Source organism: Chiloscyllium plagiosum, unplaced genomic scaffold (assembly GCF_037043375.1).
Source record: "Chiloscyllium plagiosum isolate Xiang-an unplaced genomic scaffold, Cpla_swu_hap1 HiC_scaffold_20, whole genome shotgun sequence".
In the NCBI taxonomy this organism is placed as follows: Eukaryota; Metazoa; Chordata; class Chondrichthyes; order Orectolobiformes; family Hemiscylliidae; genus Chiloscyllium; species Chiloscyllium plagiosum.
Window position 1 is genome coordinate 5,307,496 of NW_028270158.1, and position 11,812 is coordinate 5,319,307.

Genomic DNA, 11,812 nt, shown 5'->3' on the forward strand with positions numbered 1-11,812 from the left:
TTGTGATCAGATGTACTGTCTTTGCAGGGTAAATTAAATTTTGTGGTGACGATGCAAAGAAATAAATAACGAATCCATCAACATGACCAACACAGCGCAACTGTTTATTTGCACATGATTTTTAAGGACATGACACTTAAAAAAGCATCTTCTCACTCTTTGGACACTAAAGGAGAGGATATCTATGAGGTCAAAAAGAGCATGCTTGAGAGAATTATTCCAAACAATAAACTGATTTTCACCACAAGTGATGGATCATCAACCATGCTTAGCACAAACATGGGTTTAGTTGCTTTTTGCTGAAATAATCCTGATGTCACCTCTTTTGTTAATTACCACTATCAAGTCCACCAGCAAATAAAGTTATGGATTTTTCTCATATAGTGAAAGTCATTGTTAAGATGGTAAATTCAACTTCAGCAAAAGCCAATCAGCATCAATTGTTTACTTTCTTACTCAATGAACTTCATGCTACCTATGGTGAACTAATCTATGCTGATGTGAAGTGGTTACGTTGAGGGAAGGTCCTGCAATGATTTTTCGGTCGGATGCCTGAAATTGTCACTTTTTTAAAATCAAGGAATGACGTGTGTAGTGAGCTATCAAACACTACACGGTTGCTCGATATTTGGTTCCTTACAGACATTCATGTCAAATCTAAATGATCTGAACTGTAAACTGCAGTGAAAGACATATGATAAGTGCTGTCAATCCATTTAGATTGAAACTGGATCTATGATCCTCCCAATAAAACACTGCAACACTTCTCAAAGAAATACGAGGAATTTTTTTTCCCCTGCAGTGTCAGAGGCTGAGGGTTTACTTTATAAAGGTTTATAAAACGGTGAGGAACATGGATAGAGTAAATAGCCATGGTCCTTTTCAAAGGGGAGGGGATTCCAAAACTAGAGGGCATAGGTTTAGGGTGAGAGGGAGAAAGTGAGGACTGAAGATGCTGGGGATTAGAATAAAAAAATGTGGTGCTTGAAAAGTAGCATCTGAGGAGCAGGAGAGTTGACATTTTAAGCATAAGCCCTTCATTAAGAATCTAAGAGGGAAAACATATAAAAGGGATGTGAGGGTCAACCTTTTCATGCAGAGGGTAGTGCACGTATGGAAAGAGCTGCCACAGGTGAAGATGGGTACAATTACAAAATTTAAAAGGCATCTGGCCTTTACAAAATGCTGACAAATGGGACCAGATGTTTTTAGGCTGAAGGGTCTGTTACCTTGCTATATAATTCTATGACAAAGAAAATCAGTTCCACCCAAAAACAAATCCATCAGCTGTTTAACTTACAAAGCAGCAGTGTTGATATGAAGATAATTATGAAAAGTGATATTGAGGTGAACGTCAGATCAAGGTGGAGTGATTTTTGGAGACCCGTAAACAGAGAAAAAATCCCGCTTCTATCATCCTGTGGTTTTAAAGTGAAAGCTAACATTAACTCCATGTACTTCTGAGACAGCGTTTTCCCAAATGAACACAATCAAATCAGAGTATGATACCTGCCTCACAGATAGGCACTGGATGGTACACAACTAACAGACTCAAACTAAAATCCAGACCTCAGTGCAGATCATGTTCATCACAGGTGCCACACTGAGACTTGGTAAGTAAAGAACTAAATGAAAAAATATATACACTTGGTTTTAGAATTTTATATAATATTAACAATAAAATTTTTATTCTATATTCTCGATAGGAAAAATCCTGTGTTACACTTTGAATTTAAAAAATGCTCTGCTTACAAAGATTGGAGGCCTCTAACTTACTTGGTGCAAAATCAATTTTCTTCAATCCAGAGCCAAATAATTTATAGAGATTGTGAACAGTCCCAGGACATTACTGTGAAAATGTCAAAGTGTCTTGGACCAATTATCTTCAGCAATTTTATCAATGACACTCCCTTCATGCAAAAGGTCAGGTGTGGGATGGTTCCGTTGTATTCATAATTTCTCAGACAATGAAGCAGTTCATGTCTATGTGCAGCAAGACCTCAACAACATCTAGACTTAGGCTAATAATCGGCAAATAACATTTAATTCATACAAGTGGCATCATTGACAATCTTCAAGAAGAGAAAGCTAAACCAACTCCCTAATATTCAATAGTATTCCCAAATTCCACATCAACATCTTGCGAGTCCCCTTGAGCAAGACCTCAGATGGATCAGTCACATAAATGTTGCACTAAGGAAACTGAAGTGTTGCATATTTTGTGGAAACTGGCTTACATATAACCCAAATTAAAAATCCTACCTGGAATCATCTCAGTATATATGGTTCAAAGAGGCAAACATTTAAAGAGTCAAAGGAGGTCCACTCCAGGTTAGGATAACACACGAATCAAAAACATTATACTGCAATATAAATACATTAATTTTATTTCATTTACATTTTTAATATATTGTATTTCTAGTCACATTAGAAGGTATCAGAGTGGTTTGCTACTTTGCCACAGAGGAAGTAATGTGGTGAAATAGACTGCTTGCTCATTCTCAAACTTGTCCCACTGAAAGATGAAAACTGGATAAGTGTAATGGGCAACAAATCTACCTAGCACACTACTGTCCAGAAAGCAAAACTGAAAAATTGCCCTCCTATCAGAGGAATTTCGACTTTCATTGTTATTTCTAATATACCAATCAAATCAGTTCTGTCACATTATAAAGATTTACATACACAAAGATTTCCGATTGCAATGTTCTTGCAATTAGCTGTAATCTGGAACAAGAAAATTAATAAACAAGCAGATTTTTAAATATGTCTATGGGCCCTGAATACACTTTGAATTTGGAAGTTTACCAAGATGTGAAACATTTGAATGTTATTTTTAAATTAATCGTAGGGAAGAGTTACATTAAAAAATGTTTGAACATTCAAATAGTGTTCACTTTCAAGTTTCTGCAAGCCTGAATTAATCTTTATTATACTGGTTCACAAGAGTCACATTCTTTCTCTTGGTTTGAGCTAGTCAGCATAAACGTCTACATTTCTTAAATTACAGCAAGTTTTCCTTTAATGTGTGCTCAGCTCTCTCAGAGCCCCACTGTGTCCGTGAGAAATTGTTACTGGATTCAGGCAAAGAAATGTTTCAGCGTCTTCTGCAAACAACTCCTTTCTCACCACCCAGTTATAATAGGCTCATTTTACAAAGGAATCAATTGATCAGCAAAAATAACAAATTCAAATGCAAATGGAGTTCACACCAATCTCCTTGTTTTTATAGAGTCTAGTGGGATTTAATTCAGATCCTAAGTTCCCTTCACCATGCAAGAGAATAGTGTATATTAAAATATTCATTTTGGCACAATGTTAAAAAAATTAGGAAAAGATGCATCAGTAAATAAAAGCTCATTCTCTACCAGGAGATGATATCATGTTAGTAGCAAATTTGAAAGTTTAACATTTGAGTCACTTTTATCAACTTTAAAGATCTAGAAAATAAATTTAACACAAATGGAGAGGTGTACAACTGGAGTTCAACTGTACAAACAGCAAAGATTCGGCATCATTTTTCTTCAGTTCATTACAACATGCTGCACTTTAAACTGCGTTTCATCTCTCATGTGTATTCATTCTCCGCTAAAGGTGGAAAAGCTTTTATATTAATAAGTTGCCATGAGGAAAGATACCACACAATGTCATGTGTATGTTTTTGATGTGAGAGTTGTACGCAAAGCATGGCTAGACCCATTTAAGTAATCTTGCATAAATCAAGCCCATTCTTTGAAAGTCACTACATCATCTATTTCACTCTTGCAATGAAAAATCCAGTTCACAGCAGGAGAAACAAAACACGAGTTAACATAATGAATTTGTTGATGACAATAGTATTACATGGAAAAGCTCTGAATTGAGCCTCAATGTGGAATTAAAATCTTCATTATATAAACATCTAGTCTACCTCAGATAACCTTGAAAGACTAAGTTCTCTCAAACATTTGAGCAGCAGGTGAAACTGGCTGTTACACACTGCTACTAAGTAGCAACAACATAGAACAGTACAGAAACAGGCTCTTTGGCCCATCATGTCTGTGCATGGTGCTCACCACTAACAGAATAGAGCAGACAAGCCAAAAAGACTTGTCTCTGTTGCAGAAATTAGTAGGTGGTATGGAAGTTTCAGTGTTGATGTGATGCTAGGTATGTAATGCCATACATCCCAAAGACTGGCAGATTGTCTCAAACAGTGCGTTCCTTTGGCTGTTCACAAAATGCAATGTATAGACCATGTTCAAAATGCTTACACTTGCAAAGCTCGTAAGTGTCTAACATTGCCTCTGGACAATATTTACCATATACTCTTAACCATGCAAACAATTATGCTGAGAACCAATTTAAGACTGTTTGTCAAGTTCTAAGTTTGCTCGCTGAGCTGTTAGGTTTGTTCTCAGATGTTTTGTCACCGTGTTAGTTAACATCATCACTGAGCCACTTTTGAAGCACTGGTGTTCTATCCCACTTTCTATTCGTGTGTCGTGGTCTGTTAAGGTGAGTGATATCATTTCCAGTTCTTTTTCTCAGAGGTTGTAAATGGAGTCCAAATCAACGTGTTTATTGATGCAGTTCCAGTTTGAATGCCAGGCCTCTAGGAATTCCTGTGTGTCTGTTTAGCCTCGGATGGATGTGCTGTCTCAGTGGAAGTGGTGTCCTTCTTCGCCTGCGTGTCAGGATACTAGTGATAGTGGGTCATGTCTTTTGGTGGCTAGTTGGTGTTTATGTATCCTGGCTAGTTTCCTGCCTGTCCATCTAATGTAGCGTTTGTTACAGTCCTTGCAGGATATTTTGTAAATGGCATTCGTTTTGCTCGTTGTTGGTACAGGGTCCTTTAGGTTCATCAGTAGCTGATTCAGTGTGTTGGTAGGTTTGTGGGCTACCATGATACCAAGGGGTCAGAGTGGTCTGGTAGTCATCTCTGAGATGTCTCTGATGTATGGTAGTGTGGCTAGAGTCTCTGGGCGTGTTGTGCCTTCTTGTTTGGGTTTGTTGTTTAAGAATTGGCAGACTATGTTTATCAGGCAACCATTGTTCTTGAATATGCTGTATAGGTATTTTTCTTCTGCTGCTTGTAGTTCCTGGGTGCTGCACTGTATAAGTAATGCCCTGATGCAGCTCTATTTGTGGGTGTTGGGATGATTGCTCCTGTAGTTAAGTATCTGGTCTCTGTGTGTTGCTTTGCTATAGATGCTGCTCTGCAGTTCTCCATTGACTGTTTGTTCCACTGTGACATCTAAGAAGGGGAGTCTGTTATTGCTCTCTTCCTCTTTGGTGAAGTTTATTCTAGTAAGGATGTTGTTAATGATATTGTAGGTTTCCTCTTATTTGTTCCATTTCATGATGACAAGGGCGTCATTCACATAGCGGACCCAAAGTTTGGGTTGGATTCTGGGGAGAGCTGTTCGTTCTAGCCTCTGCATCACCGTTTCTGCTAAGAATCCTGATATTGGTGATCCCATAGATGTCCCATTGATTTGTTTGTAGGTTTTGTCATTGAAGGTGAAGTGGGCAGTGAGACATAGGTCTACTAGCTAGAGGATGCTGTCCTTGCTAATGGAGTTGATGCTGTCTGGTATTTGTGTCCTTGGTTCATCTTGTAGTGCGGGTAGTGTTTCTTTGGGCAAGCTGATGTTAATGTATGGGAATAGGGCCATTACGTTGAAGGAGACAATGACTTCATCTTTTTCTGTCTTGGTGCCTTTGATGATGTTCAGGAATTCTTGGGTGGAGTGGATGGAGTGGCATGAGCTCTCATGAACCTCAACCTGAGCTACAAATCTTCTCAATAATCTCAATAGTTAGTCAAGCTTGCAGCACGAGATTGACATGTCCTGAAGGCTACATATATTATTTCACACAGCCTTACTGTTTTCAGACAAAAATAACATGTACAGAGCACCTTTTTCAAATGCAATACAACAAGTGACAGCATTTGCTGGTTTAAGGTGTAGGTTTGCTCGCTGAGCTATAGGTTTGATATCCAAACATTTCATTACCTGGCTAGGTAACATCATCAGTGGTGACCTCCAAGTGAAGCGAAGCTGTTGTCTCCTGCTTTCTATTTATATGCTTGTCCTGGGTGGGGTTCCTGGCGTTTGTGTAATGTCATTTCCTGTTCATTTTCTGAGGGGTTTATAGATGGTATCCAGATCTATGTGTTTGTTTATGATGTTGTGGTTGGAGTTCCAGGCCTCTAGGAATTCTCTGGCATATCTTTGCTTAGCCTGTTCCAGGATAGATGTGTTGTCCCAGTCGAAATGGTGGTTTTTTCATCCGTGTATAGGGCTACGAGGGAGAGAGGGTCGTGTCTTTTTGTGGCTAGCTGGTGTTCTTGAATCCTGGTGGCTAACTTTCTTCCTGCTTGTCCTACATAGTATTTGTGGCAGTCCTTGCATGGAATTTTGTAGATGCCGTTGATTTTGTCCATTGGTTGTACTGGGTCTTTTGTTAGTTTTTGTTTGAGAGTGTTGATGGGTTTGTGTGCTACTACGATTCTGAGGGGTCTTAGTAGTCTGGCTGTCATTTCTAAAACTTCTTTGTTGTATGGTAAGGTGGAAAGGGTTTCTGGCTGTGTTTGGTCTGCTTGTCGTAGTTTGTTCTTGAGGAACCTGTGGACTGTATTTTTTGAGTATCCGTTCTTCTTGAATATGTTGTACAGGTAGTTCTCTGTTTTCCGAAGTTCGTCAGTGGTGTAGTGTGTGGTGGCTCGTTGGAATAGTGTTCTAATGCAGCTTCGTTTGTGTGTGTTAGGATGTTTGCTGGTGTAGTTAAGTATTCGGTCAGTGTTTGTCGGTTTTCTGGTTCTTTTCTCAGGACAATGCCTTGAAATATCAGTAATGATTTGGAGATTCCGGCGTTGGACTGGGGTGTACAAAGTTAAAAATCACACAACACCAGGTTATAGTCCAACAGGTTTAATCGGAAGCACACTAGCTTTCGGAGCGATGCTCCTTCATCAGGTGATAGTGCAGGGCTCAATCGTAACACAGGGTTACATTATATTTTGCTCAAAAACTGCACACATTCATGTAGAACGCTGAGCTCAAAAACTGCATTAATTTATGTAAAACTCCGTTACCTCACTTTTTAGATTAGAATCAATCTAAGCATCATGGCATAGACAGAGAACACAGGGGGCCAACACCTTCAACATATTGTCTAGCTATCACCAACTGTTAACAGCTAACCCAAGAATGCAACTTTAAAAAAAAAAGTTTTGTGATTTACACATGAAAGAAGTGAAACTATCACTATATTCTAACAGATGAAAGGCTTAACAGGCAATCAATTTTTCAATGTATAATTTCAGTTACATCACACTGTAAATTTTTGCTATAAATTCTGCGTTACAATTAAGCAGTAGCGCAAAATGTTATAGGAAATGTACTGTATTTAAATGATATCATAACTTCCTAAGTTACTCCTTAAAAAGTTAAACATACAAACTTACTCTGGCACAGCAAGTTATTCTCTGATAATATCAATCCAACTCATATTGCTTAAGGATGATTGAAATGACACATTTGTTTACAATCTTACTTTTCATATCAGTTCAAGTCTTAAAATTACAAAATGATAAACTGCTTAAGTGTAAGTTTTACAGAGTTGCAAATGTCAAAGTTACAGATGCCACTCAACAGCTACAGAGCGGGTGGGAATGAAAGAAAATGACAAATTTAATAATCTTTCCATGTACTAACAACCTCTGAAAAGGAGAAAGTAGGAATTGTATCAGGATAATTCAGTCATTGTCCTAATCACAAGGCACAGAGCCACTCACTAAATAACTAATTCCCTGAACACAGCTCCTACTCAGTTAGTGACTAAACAAATGCCAAGGCTGGTTCTTCACAGACTCATCGAACCTGGTCTCCATCTTCCCTTTACACTCACCCCTGAACTCCAGACCCACTCCTGCTGCCTCCTGGATACTACCATTGGATGCGAGCAATTCTGGGTGCAGCATTACTTCCACAGTCCAGCCGATCTTTCCTCCAGTCCCTCCAATCTCAGTGACCTTCAGACTTACTGCCCGACACACAACTCCAAACTACCCAACCTGCAGATATCCCCACTGACCACAACCACTCCCCCCTCCTCCAAACCACCAGCACCAGGCTCCCCTATCCACCAGCCAGACATCTCTTTTCCCTCAGCAGTGACCTCAGGACTTGATTCCCCAAATGCGCTACATCTGGAACCTCTACTCACCACTCCCCTCTGCAACCAGTACACAGACCCCAGGACACCCAACCCCATGCTGACCTAAGGATGACAACCCACACACATCCCCCAACAATGCTGACTCTCTCTCTCTCTCCCCCTCCCCTCCCCAGCCTCTCTTTCTCTCCCCCTCCTCATCATTTCTCGCTCTCTTCCTCCCCATCATTTCTCTCTCTCCCCCTCCCCATCATTTCTCTCTCTCCCCCTCCCCATCATTTCTCTCTCTCCCCCTCATTTCTCTCTCCCCCCCAACATTTCTCTCTCTCTCCCCTCCCCATCATTTCTCTCTCTCTGTCCCCATCATTTCTCTCTCTTCCCCTCCCCATCCATTTCTCTCTCCCCCCCCATCCATTTCTCTCTTTCTCCCCCTCCCCATCATTTCTCTCTCCCTCCCCATCATTTCTCTCTCCCCTCCCCATCATTTCTCTCTCCCCCTCCCCATCATTTCTCTCTCCCCCTCCCCATTTCTCTCTCTCCCCCCCATCATTTCTCTCTCCCCCTCCCCACCATTTCTCTCTCCCCCTCCCCATCATTTCTCTCTCTCCCCCTCCCCATCATTTCTCTCCCCCTCCCCATCATTTCTCTCGCCCTTCCCATCATTTCTCTCGCCCTCCCCATCATTTCTCTCTCACTCCCCCTACCCATTTCTCTCTCTCCATCATTTCTCATCCTCTCCCCATCTTCTCTCCCCCCATCCTCTCTCTCCCCCCAACCCCTCTCTCTTCCCCAATCCCCTCTCTCCATCCCCTCATCCTCTCTCTCCATCCTCTCTCTCTCCACATCCCCTCCCTCTCTCCCCCATCCACTCTCTCCATCCCCATCCCCTCTCTCCCCATCCCCTCTCTCTCCCCATCCCCACTCTCTCCCCATCCCCATCCCCTCTCTCTCCCCATCCCCATCCCCTCTCTCTCCCCATCCCCATCCCCTCTCTCTTCCCATCCCCATCCCCTCTCTCCCCATCCCCTCTCTCTCCCCATCCCCCTCTCCATCATTTCTCTCCCTCCCCCATCCTCTCTCTCTCTCCCACCATCCTCTCTCTCCCACCATCCCCTCCCTCTCCCACCATCCTCTCTCTCTCCCACCATCCTCTCTCTCTCCCACCATCCTCTCTCTCCGTCTCTCCCTCCCCATTCCTCTCTTTCTCCCCTCCCCCATTCCCCTCTCTCTCCCCCTCCCCCATTCCCCCTCTCTCTCCCCCTCCCCCACTCTCGCCCCCTCCCCCCATCCTCCTCCTCATCCTCTTTCCCCCTCCCCCCATCCTCTCTCCCCCTCCCCATCATTCTCTCTCACTCCCCCTCCCCATTTCTCTCTCTCCATCATTTCTCACCCTCTCCCCATCCACTCTCTGTACGCCCCATCCTCTCTCTCCCCCCAACCCCTCTCCCTCCCCTCATCCTCTCTCTCCATCCCCATCCCCTCTCTCCCCATCCCCTCTCTCTCCCCATCCCCTCTCTCCATCATTTCTCTCTCTACCCCCATCCTCTCTCTCTCCCACCATCCTCTCTCTCTCCACCATCCTCTCTCTCTCCCACCATCCTCTCTCTCCCACCATTCTCTCTCCGTCTCCCCCTCCCCCATTCCCCCCTCTCTCTCCCCCTCCCCCATTCCCCCCTCTCTCTCCCCCTCCCCCATTCCCCCCTCTCTCTCCCCCTCCCCCATTCCCCCCTCTCTCTCCCCCTCCCCCATTCCCCCCTCTCTCTCCCCCTCCCCCATTCCCCCCTCTCTCTCCCCCTCCCCCATTCCCCCCTCTCTCTCCCCCTCCCCCATTCCCCCCTCTCTCTCCCCCTCCCCCATTCCCCCCTCTCTCTCCCCCTCCCCCATTCCCCCCTCTCTCTCCCCCTGCCCCATTCCCCCCTCTCTCTCCCCCTGCCCCATTCCCCCTCTCTCTCCCCCTGCCCCATTCCCCCCTCTCTCTCCCCCTGCCCCATTCCCCCCTCTCTCTCCCCCTGCCCCATTCACCCCTCTCTCTCCCCCTCCCCCATCTCTCTCCCCCTCCCCCATTCCCCCCTCTCTCTCCCCCTCCCCCATTCCCCCCTCTCTCTCCCCCTCCCCCATTCCCCCCTCTCTCCCCCTCCCCCATTCCCCCCTCTCTCTCCCCCTCCCCCATTCCCCCCTCTCTCTCCCCCTCCCCCATTCCCCCCTCTCTCTCCCCCTCCCCCATTCCCCTCTCTCTCTCCCCCTCCCCCATTCCCCTCCCTCCTCCATTCCCCACTCTCCCCCCCTCCCCCATTCCCCTCTCTCTCCCCCTCCCCCCATCCTCCCTCTCTTTCCCCCTCATATTCTCTCCCCCTCCCCCCCATCCTCTCTCCCCCTCCCCCCCATCCTCTCTCCCCCTCCCCCCCCCCCATCCTCTCTCCCCCTCCCCCCCATCCTCTCTCCCCCTCCCCCCATCCTCTCTCCCCCTCCCCCCATCCTCTCTCCCCCATCCTCTCTCTTCCCATCCTCTCTCTCCCCTCAACCTCTCTCACCCCCCTCCTCTCTCTCTCCCCCTTCCCCCATCCTCTCTCTCTCCCCTTCCCCCATCCTCTCTCTCTCCCCATTCCCTCTCTCTCCTTTCCCCATCCTCTCTCCTCCCCATCCTCTCTCTCCTCCCCATCCTCTCTCTCCCCCCCATCCTCTCTCTCTCTCTCTCCCCCCATCCTCTCTCCCTCCTCCCCATCCTCTCTCCCTCCTCCCCCCCAACCTCTCTCCCTCCCCCATCCTCTCTCTCTCCCCCCATCCTCTCTCTCTCCCCCCATCCTCTCTCTCTCCCCCCATCCTCTCTCTCTCCCCCCATCCTCTCTCTCTCCCCCCATCCTCTCTCTCTCCCCCCATCCTCTCGCTCTCTCTCCCCCCATCCTCTCTCTCCCCCATCCTCTCTCTCTCTCTCCCCCCACCCTCTCTCTCTCTCCCCCCATCCTCTCTCTCTCTCCCCCATCCTCTCTCTCTCTCCCCCATCCTCTCTCTCTCTCCCCCCATCCTCTCTCTCTCTCACCCCCCATCCTCTCTCTCTCTCACCCCCCATCCTCTCTCTCTCACCCCCCATCCTCTCTCTCTCACCCCCCATCCTCTCTCTCTCACCCCCCATCCTCTCTCTCTCACCCCCCATCCTCTCTCTCTCACCCCCCATCCTCTCTCTCTCACCCCCCATCCTCTCTCTCTCACCCCCCATCCTCTCCCCCCTCCTCTCTCTCTCACCCCCCATCCTCTCCCCCCTCCTCTCTCTCTCTCACCCCCCATCCTCTCCCCCCTCCTCTCTCTCTCCCCATCCTCTCCCTCCTCCTCTCTCTCTCCCCCATCCTCTCTCTCCCCCATCCTCTCTCCCTCCCCCATTCTCTCTCTCCCAATCCTCTCTCCCTCCCACCCATCCTCTCTCCCTCCCCCATCCTCTCTCCCCCTCCTCCCCCATCCTCTCCATCCTCTCCCCCTCCTCTCCATCCTCTCTCCCCCTCCCACATCTCTCCCCATCACCCCTCTCTCTTTCCCCATTCCCCCTCTCTCTCTCCCCCATTCCCCCTCTCTCTCCCCCCATTCCCCCTCTCTCTCCCCCCATTCCCCCTCCCTCTCCCCCCATTCCCCCTCCCTCTCCCCCCATTCCCCCTCCCTC